The 14616-nt window shown below is 37.0% G+C and overlaps 1 protein-coding gene across 5 annotated transcripts in view; it reads right to left on the bottom strand.

Annotated features, from left to right (window-relative positions):
• The window catches only part of TTC29 (tetratricopeptide repeat domain 29), a 364566-nt gene that overhangs the window by 252208 nt on the left and 97742 nt on the right, over positions 1 to 14616 (bottom strand). For 2 of the 5 annotated variants that reach the window (XM_059722000.1, XM_059722001.1), the window contains 3 exons: positions 13786 to 13908; positions 13262 to 13277; positions 11713 to 11778 (listed from right to left, as the gene is read on the bottom strand). The exons of the other annotated variants lie outside the window; for them this stretch is intronic. The gene's annotated coding sequence lies outside the window, so the exon portion shown is untranslated. The remainder of the gene's footprint in view (positions 1 to 11712; positions 11779 to 13261; positions 13278 to 13785; positions 13909 to 14616) is intronic. 5 annotated transcript variants of the gene reach the window in all.

Genomic DNA, 14616 nt, shown 5'->3' with positions numbered 1-14616 from the left:
AAAAGGGCAAATAAAAAATGCAACATTTCTCATTTTTTAAAAATCTCATGAATTTCAAGGAAAGCATGCTTCCAAATTTTTTAATATTTGGGATTAGCAATGCTCCTGCAATTGCTACAAAAAGGCTGTGAAGCTCTTTGAAGCAGAGTTGAAAGGGTTCAAAAAGTTCTAATTACAGGCTGATGTTAAACAGTGATTTGTTACGTGCAGTCACGTCAAGATGGCCCCTGACATATTTCCATTGTACCTAGACCTGTGTATTATTACAAAACAACACGCTACCATTTTTATTTCTTTCTTCATAGCCTGAGCACAGGCAAAATATATAAATTGTCTATAAATATAAATATATTGTCTGTAATACACAATTGTCTGTAAAAATAAATATAAATTATTTGTGTCTTTTTCCTTCATGGGAGAATAATATACAAGTGGACATTTTCTGTGCATTTTTTTTTTTATATACTGCTCATTGGATATCTCAAGTCAAAATGATCTTCATTGTGATACCTTATTATTTGCATAATATTTTGTAATTGAATAAATTCCTACTTAGCATGAGAAATAATGAGAGAGCTTCCAGAATGCACATTTAATGTAGGAGTTTTTGTCTCTGGCTGACATTTCCTAAAGACCTACTGTACATGTGTCATATAGGAAAATAATGTTTGTCATGGTAGTCTTAGCATTAGGAGAAAAGCGAGAAAATGAAGCCTTTATAAACAAAATAAAATTATTCTGTAGTTTTTCACTTTCTACTTAGTACCAGGTCTATATTTTTCTATACCATTGCTAACATAGTACAAATTGTGCTACAGAATGAGGCCACTTCAATACAGACCACTTTTGGCAGTATGCTGTCGGAGCTTTGACTGAATAGTCAGTGCAAAAGGTTATCTAATACTATGCAATTCTCTTTGAGCCTGGAGCTTTGAAAAGAGGACCAGCCATGAAACGGAAGGTCTTTTCCCATGCTCCATCATCTCACAGAGATAGTTTAAATAAAACATTTGGGAACTGAAATACAGGTGGAAAGATTTTGGAGATGGCAAAGGAAGAAAACAAGTAAACAAAGAACTGTTGCTTTGGTGCCAAATAGGGTACAATGCTGTCATGCCTGTTTAGCACTGACAGGCAACTAGTAGCAAGTGTAATCATCTCTTTGGCTAAGAAAACCAATTGAGAATTAACTGAAATTAAATCTATTTTGATCTATAAAACTCCCCACACACTGACAAAGCAATGATATACACAAAATCCACCACATGACATCTCTTCAAATTCAGAATAATCAGTGGTACAATACTGAAGAATAACCAAAGCAATACCATTGGTTTTGCTTTTTCACTCATGGTTTCATGGGCTAGGTCCTAGTGAACCACAGCTGCATGAGAAGTAAAGATTGCACCTTTACAAATGGCAGTTGTTCTTGTAACAGTTGAGATTCCTTCCCCAGAAAAGTAATGAATAGTTCAAATGCTGAACATCTTTCTAAACAAATGCCTCCTAATCAAAATGTACGCCAGGCCTTTTTACTTTGAGTAAAAATGGCTACATCACATAAATGCAAAAAGTCCACTTGAGACCCAACTGAGTCAAGCCTTGTTATCAAGAAAGTCATTGTTTCCCACTCACCCTCATTTGTTGTTTCTCTGCTTTTACTGTTCCTCTTTCCCACCTGTGATACCAATTTTTAATTCTGGAAACCTCTTAGCCTAAAGTTGCTAGCCATTTGTCAGATGATACTCATATACTCAATCCCATGCACAGACTGTATTAAGCAGGTCACACAACTCCTTTCATAAATCGTGATAAACATTGTTGACCCTGTTAACAACAGGCTCTTTCCACCCAAAATGGCATGCTTAACCCATCTGACCCTTTGAATAACTGAGGCATTTAAGTTTAACACTTGCCCTAGAGAATTGCATATCAAGCACTTCTCTGAATATTTCATAATGCTTATTTCATTGATATTAGGAGGAAGAATTTATTATTAAAGGTTCAACTCGTCCTCTAACAGTTCAATTCAACTCCTTCTCCCCTAACAGTTCAGTTATAGATTGAGAGCAAATATACGTTCAGGATGCCTTCCAGCAAAACCAGGAAAGAGCAGAATTAGCATTTCTAGTATTTTGGCAATAAAAAAACAAGCAGACATTTGTGATCTTTCAGGCTCCCTTTACTTGCAGTACAGTGGAGGAAATGGAACAAGTATATAAAGTCTATCTATCTATCTATCTATCTATCTATCTATCTATCTATCTATCTATCTATAATATGAAAAGCTTTTCTGGCCATCTTTAAAATGCTGCTTAAAAAATAGTATCACCATCTAAGGTAATTCCCAAACAAAGAAGCTTTAAGAGAGAGTTAAAGTTATCCTTAGAGGCCATGTCTAGATGAGCATGGCCATGTGGTATGTGGCGCTGCAGACACACCTGCACATTCAGCTGTTCTCTGCACTCCAAGGGAGCAGCACTGGGTTGGAGGGGGCAGGGGGAAGGGGAGGTTTGACCAGGGGTCAAAAAAACACATGCAAAAAAGGTGGAACAGCACATGCAGGGGCAGCTTGCGCCACTCAAAACCACAGCCTGGCCGGCCAGAGCTACATTCCAGCTGCTGGCCAGGCTCCAAGCAGCAGGATCGCTGCTGTTGTAGCCTGAAGATCCTAAGTAAGGACCCCAGGAAAAGCTGCTAGAGCCAGCCCACTGCTGGCTCCAGCCCCCACCTGGGGTAACCTGCTGCGTGCCAGAGGGTGCGTGGCACAGACATTCCCTGGAGACAACTAGCAGCAGCACGAGGTGTTTCCCTGCTAGTTGTCCCCAGGGAACTAAACGTCCATGCTCATGTGCATGTGGCCAGAGAGGTCTTCTGAATAAAAGATTCTGGTTTGATTCCTGGGTGCGTCTACATGAGATGCTACTGTGCAGTGGATACTGTGCATTTATTTAGTACTTGTTCAAGCAAGTACTAAATAAATGTGCCATATCTGGAATTACTGCACAGTAGTGTCAGCAAACACCTTTTACATAAAGCTACTGCGCAGTAGTCTAATACTACTGCACAGTAGTATCTCAGCATGGTTTTTACCATGCGATGCTACTGCACAGTAGTATCAAGCTACTGCGCAGTCAGCGTCTCATGTAGATGCGTCCACTGTAGCTCAAAAATGGAAAGGCTTTTTGTTGTAAAAAAAAAAAAAAAAAGGTTAAAAAAATCTTTGATTCTCTCTTCCTGACCAACTTCTATTTGTCAAAGATACAATATAATATACACTATGCTATTTTGATCAAGTCACTATGAACTTCATAATCTATATACACATTAAATTTTACTAATCACAGATCCACTCATTAATGGCATTGATTATAGTAAACTGAACAAATAATTACCAGTTAATGATTTACTTGATTAATTTAGTCTCTTTCCAACTTTTGGAACTTTTATCAGATATGTCAGATATTACTCAATGAACATTTTTGTGACTTTAAATAATGAGGAATTTGCTGAGAATACATTCAAGCTGTTAATGGTGTTTGGAGATGTGGTATTGTTTTTGTTGGATATAACTCTTATAAACTGACCTCTTGGAGAAAAAAGAAATACGCTGATTTTTAATTTTTGTCAGAATAACAGTTGAAGGAGGAAGTAGCAGGTCAACAGGATTAAGAAAATGTAGGTGATTTTCAGTCTTTCACTCAGCATGTCATTCAGGGCTCACTAAAAACAATACCTGAAAAAGTCAGACTACTGTACAATTTAATACCTGGGAGCTGATTTCTCATTTTTTCTGTCATCCCATTACATTATAAGCTATGTGTTTGTGTTTCCTCTTCATTGCAAATGGCACAGTCAGAGCAATACGTTTAATTACCTTTGTGCAATTACTTCTTAAGAGACTTTGGAAACTGTTCCAAATATTCCATGCAAAATAGGAGGGAAAACTGACTGAATTTAAAAACCAATCTGAATTCAAACAAATACTTGTGAGCACTATTTTTATTATGTTTAACTCAGTCTTATTAGAGAATTCTGACCCCGTTCAGCTCTCATACATATCCACCTGCAAGTGAGTCAAGCTAACTTCTATAGTTTAAATATACAAAACCTACACTGCTTTTATCTCTCATTCTCCTTAGCTCAAACTTCACCTTAAGTTACACTCATGCAACACTGTTGACTTCGATGTATTTGTAAAAATCAATACAGAATTTGACCTTTTAAGTCTGATTGCTGTTAGCATCCACCTTATAAGTAAAGCTGAATAAGGACAATATATTTTAATAAATTAGATTACACGGACAAGTTTTGGGTATGGTGAAACATCTGGAAGATTTTCAAAGGTTTGAGATATTCACATAAGTATTTCTTAACATCTTTTAAAACTAAAATATTACTTTCTATGCAGTAAATTTTTTTTTCCCAGAAAAACTGACTAGTTTACACCTTGCAGTATTAAAAACATTATTAAAGTTGCAGTCCTTCTTGACTAGAAGCAACATTCAAGATAGGGTTTTTTTACACTATTCTTTTTCTGTTTGTCTTTTTTCTTTCTTCGGGGAGCTCTTGATTCTATATGCTTTCAGTGTTTCACATACCCTTTTGTCTGTTTACTTTTTGAGCCTGCTCTTATTCATTCGCCTTATAGGAATTTTTCTTTGCCTCTTTTACATTTCCACCTAACTGACTTCAAATTACAACACTGAATTTTTCTATCCATTTAACTAATTTTAAAGCTGCTTCTAACACTGCTGAGCTACTCATCAAGTCCCCGTGTCACTTGACCCTACTAACAACACTTTTCAGACCAGCGCTACTTATCTTTTTCATCTTTTTTCCTGGGCCACAGTTTACTCCAATGGCTAACATTTAATTGACTCAAACTATGGGAAGTGGTTAGAAATGAACAGTTAACCTTAAAGGGAGAGTGTGATACAACACAATGCAATATGATACAAGGAAAAATTCTGCTGGGCATGATCTAAAACTGTTAGAACTGTACTACACACAGAGAGTAGGAATATGAATTGATAGCTTCACATACTTAGGAAAAACAAATGCCACAGCAGCTTTCTGGTGAAACAGGAGTATGAACTATTTGTAGAAGGATGGTCTGTATGCTCATGACCAGTACAGCTTCACTGACCAATATCTTATGTAAATTTTGCACAGCTGGGCTGTAGTCCCACATGCCTAGGTGACCCCCACGCTCTACATGTAGACAGAATTATTTCCTCCCAGAGCTTACATTGTTCTCCTGCACAAAATCAATCTATATGTGTATGTGATGGGGGGTTGTGTGAACAACCAATATTCCAGTCCTTGAAATTTCAAATCCATAATGCAGAAGTTTGAACTTACTCAGAAGCAGTTCTTTTCCATTCTTATATGATGCTCTAGAAAGCTAAAATTCATGATAAAATGGTCTGTGTACAGGAATCTTTTTCTGCCTCTCCTGACTTAGTCCTACACAGTACGAGTAAAAGTGCAGCTTTTTTTTTAACGTAGTATGCCTAATGAGAGTATTCATTCCTGTGTATATATTATGGAAGGTTCTGTGTGATGTCAATCATTCCCTTGGACTTTAGTAACCCAGTCAGGTTAATATTTCTGATTAATGAGTCTTTTTACCCCCTGAACCACGGGACAACTAAGAAATACCATTTAAAACCAACGATTTGCAGAGGCGGACAAATGAATCAACACTATATAACTTGTTCATGATTTTGATTGATTTATAGATGATTAATACATGTAAATAGTGATAGAAATGGTATTCTGGTTTTAACTCTTGGGGGTTTGTGCTCTTTCAATTATAATGCACATTCACTGAAAATATAGTTTTATGCATAGAGATAGAACATACATATTATTTCCATAAGACACATATACAGGCTTGGGTATCAATGGTATAATTGGTAACTATATGAAATAGTGAATTAATGCACTATGAAATGAAAGAAAACATATATAATATTTAAAGAGGTAAAATATACGGACAGGATAGCAAAACGAGAGTTTGTTATACCTCAAGTTCCTGTAGTATTCCAATATATTTTGGGGTTTTTTTAATTGTCTTTATGGAAGTGGGTAAGGAAGAGCACTTCAAAGAGGCATTTGATTTTGTAGGCAAGAAAATAACTGCCTTTTTCTGCGTGCCTTAATTTTTCCCCATTCTACGACAGAGCTGTATTAATGTTCTTCAAGTCTTTTTCAGATAGCATCATAGATTACACTGGCATTCTTATCATGACATTTAAAACTATGAATATTATTTATATTATTTTCTCTGCATCTTAATTTGATTTCAGTTAATTGGAATACTAATGAAACAGTTAATAACCTACATCCAAATGTTTTGTTTCTAAAATGTTCTCAAAGCAGGGTGATTTCCTCAACAGTAACCCCCATCAGATTAGGGTTTTATCAGAGTACAAATGTTTAGAAACTCAATGAAAATACAGTTTAATGCATCCAGTTAAATTGCCTGAGAGGAAAAAGTGAATACAGCTTTTTTTAAAGCCTTTCCCCTCAGGCCATTAACTAAGAAACTGGTCACTAACTGCTGGTAACAACCCATTTCGGGAAGATTATTGCTATTACCAGTATTCAGTGGTTTATGGCTACATTTTGTTAAAGACATTAGGAGCTGTAATGTGGATGGACCAAATGTGTTGGAAAAATCATTCTTTTCCCATGTGGTTAATAGCCATTTTTCCTTCCAGTCTAAATGTATTGGTATGCATTGCTGGGTCTATTATCTGTTACAACTCTTGTTGCTCAAAAAATATGTTCTTTTCATTTGCAGTCAGAATTCAAATCAATAGAGTAAAATTATAACATTCACTGATAGGAAAATGTGAATCATGTAGAAAATACTAAACACATACAGGATTTAAGCTGGATGCTTCCAATAATTTTGGTAGCCATTAAGTATTTGGTTGACAGAGCCAAAACAGTACCTCTTCTTGCTTGAGAGTAATTGTTTGCTGGAGAAACTACTGCCAAATATAAAATAAGCAAAGTTATAATTCCTGTTTTATATATAACTTATTTAATATGAGCCATGTGCCAAGAAGGGTTTTTGAAGAATCAGTTTGCAGCAATCTTAGATGGTATTTGCTAATGATCACAATTGGAGTCTATAGAATTAACAAAGACAAAGCTGCCATATTTCTAATGGAAAAAATACAGAATCCCAGGAAGTTCTACATTGCAATTAACGAAAAGTTCTGTGGAGTTCCAAAAATATCCCTTTTGTTCTTTTTCAATCAACCACCATCTAAAAAGGTATTCTGACAGGTTAGTAGTATAAATGGTATTATTGAGTTATAATACAGATTACAAATATGTTATTTGCATGAGAAACATGTTTTTCACTTCTATTCTATCCTTCCCCCCATCTTTTAATTTAAAAAAAAATAGATCAGAACATATCATTAGCCATGCTTCTTAGTGAACCTGACTTTTCTCAAGAAATTTACATCTTTCTCTCATTTTCTGTTAAGGTTTCTTACCCTGTTTTTTCACCTAAAGAATTATAATGAGGTAGAGTGAATGAGATCTATGGGGAAAGCAGTGGACCTAGAGACTAAAGGTAAAAGGATGATTGATGGTATGAAATTACCATAAAAGTACAATCAGGATCAGATTTTAAAATGAATTTTTAAGCAGCCTAAGAGATACTCTTTGATTTGTAGTCTGGTGGAATGGATAATGTCTCATTCAGTGGATAAAGTTTCTCACTGTGTGACTTGAGCTTTTTCTGATCTTTCTGACTGGGAGTAAAATGGAACCAAAGCCTAAAGTGATTTTTAATGCTGAAAATATCAAACACAATATTCTTAATGTCAAAACCTGGGCATAACAGGTGAGGAAAGAAAAATAAATATAAGAATATTATAGTGTTGGTATTGTTGTCTCAGATAAAAATACTATCCTCTCTTCTAGGCACCTTCTTGATCTTTAAAACATTTTAAAATATAAGTAAGGAAAAGGTCAGGTCTTTATGTTGACATGGAAGAGAAAACAAATCTTTGAATAGCTTAGGATTTAAGTTAAGTTTAAGTGTGTGTGATTTTATAAAGAAGCTTTACAAATTCCACTGGAAAAAAATTCAAACCAGTCAGTTACTATAATGTATTTTATACATTTTTTAACTAAAGCATTAAATTAAATACAGTATAAATTAGCAATTTACATACTCTATATACAATGGCTTAATGAAATATATAGCATTTTAGTACATATCCAAAAGTGTGAGTCACCCAAACTATCATCTATTGAATGTACATAAATACATATTACTACATACATAGAACATATGTGCAATTGGATTAAGCCTTACAGTACATTTAGACATGTGTATTTATCCATATAATTGGCTATTTATCACTCAAGTCATTCTAAAACTTGAAAAACCTACTATTGAACATTACTCAACAGTTTTTAATTGTAAATTTTGGGTTTTTCCTATTATTTACTCTGGTTTCTCTTCAAGTCGCATAATTCTTTATATTATTTGGTCAAGTGAGTTGAAACAGAATGGGAATGGATTTCAAAATAGTACCTTCTTGCTAATTTTTGTTTTAAATACAAAGCAATTTAATATTCATTTAATTGATTTCCAATGTATGTGAAATAAGGAAAATATATGTATACTATTTATATTTTAACTTGAGAGGATTCATTTTTATTTGGAGTTTTATTTTTCTAGCTTGGTATTGTGATATGAAAATTACAGACAATATTTTAAAATAGTTTAACATTATAAAAAAATCCTTAAATTTCCGGCAGTTGCTTCTTATGACAGTTTTCATTTTTTTCCCTCCTACTGACAGTTCCCATAATGACTTTAATCATATAGTCTAGAAATGGAGCAGGTTACTGAACAGCAACAAACTCACTGGTCAATGTCGGTGTCACTTTTCTGGGAGCAGGACTTTTTGAGCATCAAGGAACTAATTTTAACAGCCTGCTGGAAAAAGTGTTAAGTGCATTAACTCCCTGTCAATCACATTTTTAGCATGCTGGCCAAATTATTATTATTTGGCTCAAGACATTCTATTGAAACTTTTTGCGTGGTATTCTTATCTGTGTACCTTATATGACTAATGATGATTGTTTATGGAGAGGTGCCTGTCCAATTATTTTTGAAGGAACACAAGAATGCAGAATGACTGGAAGCATCAGGTTTTTGCCAGAGAATGCCTCAGGTAAGAGGAGAATGGCTAGAGGCTATAAGGAATCACAAGAGACAAGTCAGAGTCGTAAATTGGGAAACTGACATATCTCATCTAATATACTTGCTAACTAGGCCTTTAAAAACCTTGACATTTAACTAAGTTTGTGGAAAAGTTATAGATTTTTGTCCTTTTCTATTGGCTATAACTCATTAATGTGATGAACGGAGATGTTTATAATCATTACCAACATTAGCAGACTAACATATGGGACCATTTAGAGATGCAGTTAAGCACCTAACGACTGAGCAGTTGTTTATGTAGCTTGTGCCTTTTTCAAAGTCAAGTCAGTCAAAAATGATATTGCAAGTTATTTACCCTCTTGGTACTTCAGTGTATGAAATGGCATGAAAGAATACTTTTATTCAGTTGAGGCATTTAAATAATGCTTTGGAAGTCATGGTCTGCTTAGAACAGACTAGAATCTTTACTGTAAAACAGAAGTTTCTTGGGGTTTGTAGCGGGGAAAGGGTATAAATGCAAACTTCACAGTGAATGCTGCCTATTATCTTATCCTAATTTAGACACATTATAGACTTATAATACTTCGTCTTTAGCCATGAGTGTTTCACAGGAAGGTTTTACTGTCTGATTAAATAAGAAAAAATAAGTTTCTGACTGTATCTACACAGGTGTTATATGAGCAAAACTTTGCTAATTTCTATGGAAGGAAAATCAAAGACTTCCATGAAGTGCAAAAAAAAGCGAAGAAGTTCATTGCAATATTGAAAGTGAGGGGGTGTTTGCAAATGGGGAGGAGGAGGCTGTTGTAGCACATGTACTTTAGATTATGTTTTAATATTTTTTTGCATAAGCTTTGTTATTACATGAAGAGTTTATGCAAAATGGCATAAAGTGAAAGGAAGATTTTTATATTATGAGTCTACATAAATGTTCCAAAGAGGCAACACGGAAACTGAGAAGATAGCTATTCAGGTAAGCATTTTCCAGGGCTAGAAGCCACCATTCAATAGAGAATTTATTTTTGATAACCCCTTCCTCTTATTTTTAAGTACAATGGAATCCTTCTAATTATTTTAACTAACCTTTAAACTGGGGAATTGAAACACTAACCCCATGTGTCCCACTACTATTTGACAATCATTTCATGGGAGAGTGATTTAATTAAGTTTTCTAGTACTAAGCTCTCATTACTCTTACCCAATAAACTTTGGCATATTCATAAATTAGACAATGGTATGCAATAGTAGAAACAACAGCAATTGCTACATTTAAAGTTATAGGATTTACGTTAATTTAATGGTTTCCATTCTATTCCCATTTCCAATAGTTCATAACTCTGAAAACATCTGGCTTTCAGGATGAAGTTTTCCTTATCTCTGTGGGAAGGAAATTATTTTTGGAAAGTTTGAACAAATATATGCCCACAATTTTTTAACATGTGAATAAAATTGTCATCTACCATACAAAAATTTTTAAGTCCTCTGTGCAATTCTAGAGCCAAAATGGTCAGGGCTGAAAGCAGAAATTGGTGTAGAAGGAGCCATCATGGAAGAGAAGTGCCTTTGAGTATTCAGGAGAAATATAGTGAAACAAGTTTATAGCTTTTCAAAATCTTATGCCAAGAATCTTCAGTCCAAAATTGTCTGAGACTTTTTTGTAATTATGTAAATTCAATCCATAAAGAAATTTGGACTCCTACGTAGTACACTTGGAGGGTAAAGTTCATTTTTAAAACTATGAACAGAAAAGAAAAGGTATAGTTGACATTACTTCCATTTTCACCTTGAAAACCGAGTAATATAGCTCCATTTGCACTTTACCAATTGCCTTGGACCCACTTCCAGTACACTTTTTACAGTGTAGGTAAGTTAGCTACACATTTACAATGCAGCTTTCTTTAGCTGTCTACTAATGTCCAGTAATTAAATATATCAGTAGTTTGGTTGGCCATGACCCCAAAATGAGCTGAAAGAACCTGGATAGGGATGCGTTGGGCCAGAGCCATATGAGAATACATGTTTAGTAAAAAGCAATCATCAAGTTTCATTAGGTTTACACATATCCTTGAACTGCTTCTCTACCTAGTAATTCTGACATGAATGCAACTGTTCCAGTAGAGCCATGTGAAGGGAACACATGAGTATTCAATGTTTACTTTAAGTCACAACCCAGTTAATTAAAAATATTTGAAGTTGCCATGAGCAGACATTTATTTTACTTTCCAAAAATACTGCCTTTTCTGTCTCCAAGTGAGGAACATAGGAAAAATGTTTGTTTTTTTCTTAAATGAAAGCAGAGAGTAACCACTGTCTAGGAGATGAATGAACACCTTAAAGATTTCCAAGTACTTTGGCTTAAAAGCAAAACAGAATTTGCCTTTTCTCTTTTTATATTCAGTTTTCACAAATATTTCAGCAGGAGTTTCCATACAACTAGCACATTCATAAATGTCAGTATTTACAGCCATCCATTAAGGGACTAGAAAGAAACCATCGTCACCTACCTATCCTTAGCAAAGTAGTCAGCTCAGCTCAAATGTCAAACATTTCAGTGAACTGCTTGCGACAACCTGCTGGCCAAGAATGAGTTGAAGAAATTATTTGGCAAATACTTTAAAATGATACATATGTATAAGAATATTGTAAATTACTCACGGGCAAAGAGAAAAACAGGCTAAATGTATTGAATTATTTTCTCAGGTGACGTAACATCAATAGCAATACCCAGGAAAACAAATCTAGCAGTGACCTATCACTCTGCAGCCAGCAGCTTATTGCAAAAGGCTTTTCCCTGTAATACCATGTATTAACATCAATGCTACTAGTACGTGCTGCAAAGCAGTTTTTTATATGGGACAGGATAAAAATGCTATATACAGCCTCTGCTCACTATAAACAAGACAAATGCTTCTGTTTTACAGTTTAAGGTCTGGGGTACGTGGCAAAAGAAAGTGAGGAATTGCAAGAGAAGTTGGGGAAAAATGGTGACAGGCAGTAAAGCCGTCTCTCCTACTCTTGATTTTTATCAACTAATGGCTTGCATCTTCACTAGAATGGGGGTGTGCAGCATGGGCAAGTGGTGCCGCCTTAGTCAGGGGGGACATGTGCCCCTCAAGTGACCAGTCAGTGACTGAGGGGAGGGTGCATCCCCCCTGCAGCCGATCCTGTTGATGGGGGAGGGGGGGTTCCCCCTTGGCCAATCTTGCTGACTGATCACTGCAGCCTATAGCTGCAGCCACTTCCAGGAGTGGCTGCGGCCACTTCTGGGAGTGCAACGGTGCTCCACTTCCCGGTTGGCACTTGCAGTGGGGATCACCAGCGCTCCCACCTGCGCCCCCCCCCACCCATCACCTAAGCGGCAAGCACGGCCAGTCAGGGGGTGCACCGGCACTCTCAGGGGGTGCACGTGCAACCCCGTGCACCCCCTATGTGTCACCACTACTCTGCAGCAATTAGGAAGGGGATTGGCTCTATTTTCACTTTTCAGTGAATAAAACAGCTGTTCTGTGTGTCAGAGAAAATGAAGAGGGAGGAAAAGCTGCTTCCATCTCCTTCCACAATGAGTCAGGTTCTGATTCCTCAGCTTAAATTTAGCTCCCTTGAAGTGGAGAGAGCACAGCTCCTCTCTGAGGAGGGGAAGAGACTGTCAGTCAGTAGAACCTTATCAGACCATAGTCCAGCATGGAGAAAGCTTACAATTTAGCTATCTAGAAAATTGTTTGCTGCTGAATGCCATAAAGTAGCTATATCACCTCCACTTTTTAACAGGGCAATTTGCATAATATACAAGGCTACATCATTCCCAAGTGTATTTTGCAAAACTGTGCATGTCCACATGCAAACACACTTCTTTAAAAGTAAAGAAAAAAATCCTTGTACACCCTTCCTGCTAATTTAGAGTTCATAGAAGGTCCCCATTTTTTTTAAAGATTCTTTTTTCTCTGCTTGGCTTTTGTACCAGAAATATCAGGACAAGCAAAATTTGACTTAGATATTATTTGTTAAATGCCAATAGAGTCTAGAGTGCTGTAGATAGAAAGGAAAGATTCTTACCTCAAGAGACTGCAACCTAGACAGACAGTCAAGACAAATGACAGGAAAAATGGGCATCAATGTATGACTATATATAAGGGTTTGTGTGTGTCACTGGAAATTAATGTTCCCTTTACACTTTTTGTGAGGTGTGTGAAGACAACTCTGAAACCTTTAGGCAATATATTGTCTTCAGTCCACATGCATATTTCTTTTAAACTGTAATAGGAGTTCTACTATTAAGGCAATATGTAACCAAAATTACATACTGTAAATGCCATCAAAATAACATCACTCCCTACTACTGTATTTCTCCCCGACTCCAGAGACCCTCTCACAATTTAGCCCCATATCTTTATGTCAGGGGCCTGTTTTCCCCCATTGTTGGTAATACAATATGAAAGTGCTCTTTGGTTTTCCTTAAAATTATCCTTCCATCTCCTTGGTGAACCACTGGGTGAAAACCACAGAAATGACCTTTTATGAGACACCTACCTGGTCTTCCTCCCATCATCCAAATTATACACCCTTCTCATTAAAATTACCAGGATTTCATTCCATTTGCTGTGTCTGGTTCTTCATAGACCTCCCATGATTTCTTGCTAGATCTTTTCCACCTCATTCCTCCTTATTGGCCAAAAATTATCTCATCGCTATTTTTAAATCAACTAAAAGGGGAGAAAAGGCAGTTAAATAAGTGCCCAATTTTCAAATCTGTACAAAACAACAGGCCTTATACTGGTCTTTCATGTCCAAAACTTTGCCATTCTCAATAACTGGAGTTAAAATTTCTCTCCCAAGGAAAGGAGTGGGCACTCCCATAGCCTGGGTCCTAGTTCTCACTCTCTTGGTAAAGCACTGTAATGTCAAATTATTTTCAGTGGGGAAATAAGGGTGCTGACAGACCTGCAGGCTCCTGTTCTAACTCATGGTGCTCTACACACAATGCCATGAGTTAGACAGCCTCCCCCCCCCCCCCCCCCCGCAACCCAACAGGTTTTTGCCTGTTGGGTAGGAGGAAGAGGCAGGGTGGGAAATTGAGCCTAAGGAGCCTGCACTGAGGAACCACCTCTCTCCCCTAGCCCCAGCCTCATCCCCATTCCCAGCTCCAGGGCTGTCTACAGGAAGGGAGAAGGCAGGGAAGCGGGCGAGAGCTGCCAGTTGAGGTTTGCCTGGGCTGAGCTGGGTGGGAGGGAGTACTTCTAGTCCACTTCCAGGTCCACCAGGGAGTGCCCTGGGGGGGGCCCTGTGTCCCCCTGGATTGGTGATCGGCCACCGGGGGACCCCAGGTACCCCCCCAGGCCCAGGAGGCACCAGTTGCCGAGCTGGGGAGGGGTGCGTGGGGCACCCCCGCATGCTCCTGGGCGAACTTGGAA

This window comes from Alligator mississippiensis, chromosome 2 (assembly GCF_030867095.1).
Source record: "Alligator mississippiensis isolate rAllMis1 chromosome 2, rAllMis1, whole genome shotgun sequence".
In the NCBI taxonomy this organism is placed as follows: Eukaryota; Metazoa; Chordata; order Crocodylia; family Alligatoridae; genus Alligator; species Alligator mississippiensis.
This window is presented reverse-complemented; position numbering and strand designations above follow the sequence as displayed.